At 42.7% G+C, this 5,232-nt stretch overlaps 1 long non-coding RNA gene across 1 annotated transcript; it reads right to left on the reverse strand.

Annotated features, from left to right (window-relative positions):
* Positions 1 to 525: 525 nt before the first annotated feature.
* On the reverse strand, positions 526 to 4,250 carry LOC121063615. The gene is made up of 3 exons (XR_005816093.1): positions 4,110 to 4,250; positions 1,415 to 1,484; positions 526 to 928 (listed from the first exon to the last, which is right to left on the reverse strand). It is a non-coding gene; the product is annotated as an uncharacterized LOC121063615 (long non-coding RNA).
* Positions 4,251 to 5,232: the final 982 nt, after the last annotated feature.

The raw sequence follows: 5,232 nt of genomic DNA on the forward strand, positions 1-5,232 counted from the left end.
GCTAATCACACAGTGGGGCACTTAAAAGCCAGTGTCCTTCTCCTTGTCCCGTCACACCAGCTTTGGCAGCAATACAGCAGGGGTCGCAGCAGCTGTTGGAAAGCCTGCTTGGCTTTGCCTCTGCTCCTGGTATTTGCTACTATACTTGTGGTATAAATACCATAAAGAAAAACCTGTCAAGCAGACCATTTCTCATTATTTGGAAATTAGCAACCTTTATACTGTTTCTAAAACAAATTGTTTCCATTATCAGAACATTGCAATGCTATATGCATCCACAAGAAATCAGCACGTGAATATATTTCTGGCTTTAATATAATGCCTTTTTTTCCATGAACAATTTAACTCCCTTTTTCCTGAGTTTCCATTCAGGAGAAATACAATAAAACTCAGGTAAAAACACAGTGTTTGCAATAATTTTCTTGTGCCCTTCAGTACCAGGAGAACAATTTGTTCTCTTTAATTTCAAAAGAGAGCAACAATTAATTAAACTAATGAGAATTAAAGGGGAAAAAAGTACTTCAAAGGATTTCTGACCTATGAAAAAAATCTTATTTTGGTCCTGATGCAAAAATAAAGTATTTCCTTGCATAAATAATCTCACAGAAGCTGTATCCTTAAAATGCATTCCCAGGATTGTGGTTTTGGCAAATGGGGATTCAAACTGCAGTTATGTTGGTGAACTGATTTTGATATGTGCATCTGCTTGTAAAATCCTTTGCTAAGGGAGGATATTATCACCAAGCTGGGAGCTAAGACACAAGCCCAGGATCTTATCCAGTCTCAAACTGGCCAAACATTTGTGTGTTTGGCACAAGTATACAGACATAGGCTTTTTGACTGTTGCTTTACTAATAAGAAAAAGAAAAGAAACAGAAAAAAAAAAGTGCATTCACTGATCCAAAAATCCCCCTTAGCAGAGAAAGACCTGCAGGGAAAAGAAAACACATAAAAATGCACTGAAGCAAAGTAATGCTCCTTGAAGCTGACTGTGCCCCTAAACTATGCTCCTGAGATTATATCCCGAGGCGGCAGGGGGCATGGTTAAGAACAATTCTCTCCGGCTCCAAAAGAATGAAGGCAAGTGTCAGCACTGCCATAAAATCAATGCATGGATGACTGCTCCCAGGGTGACTCGAAGCAGCAGTGACATGAGTCTGGACATTGTACTGGTGAGGAACCACCCCTAATGGCTTTCCATCTGATCCCTGGCTGCAGGGGTCAGCTGAGCCACTACACAAACACAGGGCTGAAATACCAGGTCACAGATCCGACATGTCAGTGTGCAGCCAGCTCGTGACAGTGACACTTGTTGCACTGTACAGAGAAGGCTGCCAAACAGGCCGGTGGAGTTTAGGATACCACGCAGATCTGGCAGGCTTCCTTGTACTCTCTTGATCCTCTGTTTCTGTACCTTCTACAGCACTATTGTGTGTTTTCTCTGGCTTGGAGGTCTGAATCACAGCTTGATCATCAGTCAGATCCTGTTAACATGGGATAGATTAACATGTATCATCATAATGCAAAGGGCCTGGAAATTATTTTTTTCTGTAATACAGTCTTTTCCATATGTGCTAGCCTGATCTAGAGGGCGCAGACCAGTCTTAACACTCCACTACTGGCATCTCTCTCCTTACCACTGAGGATGTGCTTGCACACAGAATTTGTGCTAGAATAATTAAAAGTGTTTTTCAAAACGATTCAGCCTTTAGCTAGCTCAGCTTCTCTGTACAGGGACGTTTTCATCAGCTTATCTTCAGGTTCGACTGGCTAGCACAGGATTCAATCACGCAAAGCATTCAAGATACTGCTGCTCACCAGTTGCTATCTGCCAGCTGAACCACGACTACATACTCTAAACCCCTTTTTGGCCTGTCCCTAGTGCCCAATAACATTTTTAAAAGCCTCACTCTCTCACTCCCCTGACCAGCTTTTCAAGATCCCCAACCACCCTGGGGCATGCCAAGCATAGCTGGGACTTCTCAAGCCTGCTCTCAGAGCCAACACAGCAGCTCCCACTTTCTGCCAGTATGCTTAGCACCTTCAGCTCATTTCCTCTTCACTGAGCTATGCAGCAGACCTGGAAGGTGAAACAAGGGAGACATATGCCCTGAAATCCCAAAATGGTGAAACAAGTTCCTTTCTGTGTTGTATTCTGCTGCTCCTCATGAAAGAGATGATGATAACACAACAACCACTGGTGCAAATGCTCCTCTGCTCTCGGTGGCACAGCAAAGACAGCAACGACATAGCCCCTTACACTGGATGTGTAAGTGGGAGGGTAATGAGCTTGTTGGTCTTCTGCCTGTCATCTTTCTGTATTCTCCACTCCCCAGCTTCTTGCATGTTCCCCTCGCCACTTAGGGTAACCACTGGTGGCAGCTCAACCTTGGGCAACAGCAGAAGCAACAGGAACCCAAGGAGTAGTGTCAGGGATGAGGGAGAGGCCATTACAGACAGACAGTTCTCACCATTTCTCTTTCATACACACATCACAGCCCTCAGCACCACCTTAAGTCACCTCCGATACCCAGCCTGCTGCCTGCACAGCAGCAGAAGCCAGAGGGGCTCCTGGAAAGAAGACAGGCACTGGTAGCAATAGGGCAGTGTTGGCTGTAGGCTGCAAGAAGTGCAGGTGAGGTAGCACATCTCGTGGACTGAAGCGGATCTCCCATTTCAGGCACAGAGGCCTGCAGCAGCACAGCCCCCAGCTGTGCAGAGTACCTGCCATAGTATTTTGTACAGCTAGTTTAAAGCTATCTTCTATTTAAAGCTGCACTCCATGACTGCAATGTAGACGTATGCTAGATCTTCCTGTACGTGCTCTGACAAGCAAAGCAATAATGTGACACCAGAAAACTCATCCTGGTACACAATGGATTATACCGAAGAAGGATCTATGCTTGGGATCTTAACATGATACGAGTTAAAATCAACAGAGACTTTTATTTTGTACTAAACAGTGGTAAGTAGGGCTTAGATCCTGCAAGCACAGAAGCATCCACATTATTTTTGTTTTTATAGTAGTCCCACGCAGTTGGAAGATCATAAGTCAGCAACAAGTTTTCCTCTAATTTCAATAGGGGTAGAATTTTTATCTATATTTTTTAAGTAGTGGTGCCTACATGCTAAGAGGATTCATCCCACTTAATGTCTAAAACCACGGTGTCTAGTCTGAGCTAATTGCTCCAGGCTAGCCGAGTCGGTGAGAAAAGTTAAGCACTTTAGGTTGGGTGAGTTGTCTCTCATGCAGTCGATGTCTAAGACATGCCCTTTGGCAGTCCCAGCTTCTTTCTGCTGACTATAACAGGAGCCAAAGGTGAGTAGCTCAAAAACAGATATCATTTCAACCATACACTTCTAGAGGCAGAAGAGATGAATCCTATTCCATGTATTTAAGAAATTGAACCTGAATTCTTTAAAAGCTGCCCCTGTAACATCAAGAAATCTCTCTGCTTCAGCTCTTTCCAAATGGACAATCTAATAATAATTTAAGTAATTTATCTAGGGAATTAGGCCAAGGTGCTTAGCATTTTTCAAGTGGAAAAGGTTTGCAGAGCAGCGACATCGACTGTATGTCTCACCTCACTCCTACTCAAAAGGCTTCTCCCACAGATCCTGTAGGCATCCTGTTGGCAAGCAGGACGGTACACTGCACATCCTTGTTTGTGACAGTTGAGTGCCTCAGGCACATCCAAGACTGTATTACAGGTTCAACACTCTGCTTAGTGCACAGCCACCCACTGGTCCCGCCTCTGATACAGCATCCAGGCGTTACGCAAGTGCTGAAGCAGAAATTCAGTGTGCAGTATGCCACAGCCTTTCCCTATGATAACAGTAAGAAATAAATGTCTTCCTTCAGGAATGCCAGAGACATTGCAATCAGCATTCATCTTACCAAATCTACATCTGACCATCTACATCTACTAAAACCACCAGTCATGTAAGAGTGTCTCTCCCTTTCACAGACAACACCACCACAGTGGAAAAGCTGTACTTCAACTAGATCTAGCACCTGGTCTTAGCCAATTGCTCCCTGGGCTTCCTCCCTCTACAGTCAATAGAGACATTTCTTGGTGCTCATCACGGGCTACGTTTCTCTTACATACCTCTATCAGAACAGAATGCCCTGCACTTGGAGAAGACTATTGCTCTTCATCGACTAAAATGGAAGACAAGATGGCTACCTTCTGCTAGCTGCCTTTTTTGTTGTTGTTTTTGAACAGCTAAGATGAGATGAGATGAATCCCACCTGAAAACTGCAAAGCAATTCAGCATGATTTACTACAAGGCCAGAAGTAAATGCAATATTTATTATTCGTCTCCACATTAAAAAGACAAACTAATGTCCTCTCTTAGTTATAGAAAGTGGAGACTTTTAATAGAAACATAACACTACATAAATACTTAAGACCTACTAATTTTCCACCTGTTTTAATTATTCACTTATCATAAGATGAAACACTCAAAAATTCTCACTCTGGTCCCTAGCAAATGCCTGTCTTTGTTTTCATGGGCTTTCAGGAACAAAAAATATTTCAAGATCACATTTGTAAAGTCAAGGCATTTCCAAGCAAATAATTACTAAAAAAAAAAAAAAAAAGAGAGAGAGAGAGAGAGAGAATTGGTTACTGCTGAGATGCTGGGTTTATTTTTTAAGAGGCAATCTACTGTACTTAAGATAAACAATGAGTTCACTGTTTTGGAGGGTCAATTTTGATGCAAGCCCCTTTTCAGGTCACAGTTTAAAGATCTGCAAGGGAAGGAAGGCAGGACAGGGCAAGACATAACTCAGCGTACTTGAATATACGTTATCTTCCTGTCACCTATCCCCTTACTCCTCAGAGTGTCTGTAGATCCAGGCCAGTTTGAATTGCTAGCAACCTAGCTGCAGAAGTTAGTCCCATGCAGTATAAACAGGGTGAACTGATACACGCTGAGCTCAGTACTGCTGCAACTAAACAGCTCACACAACTCAAATTAGCTGTTTCAAAGGCAAGGTAGGTCAGGTTAGCTGTTTTAAGGTTAACTTGGGTATATCAGTTACTTAATAAATGCCACCATGCAATAACATTGTTGGTGTTGCATCAGAACTGTTGTTTTTCACAGTTACCTTTTCAGGTGTAGCTCACTAGTTCCTGATTAAATAATTAAATTAATTCTTTAAATTTGTTGAATTACCTCTAGCTTTAGTAAGTTTGAGGACTTCCAAAGGACATCAAGATCTTGCTT

The sequence above is a fragment of the Cygnus olor genome, chromosome 1 (genome assembly GCF_009769625.2).
Source record: "Cygnus olor isolate bCygOlo1 chromosome 1, bCygOlo1.pri.v2, whole genome shotgun sequence".
Classification (NCBI taxonomy): Eukaryota; Metazoa; Chordata; class Aves; order Anseriformes; family Anatidae; genus Cygnus; species Cygnus olor.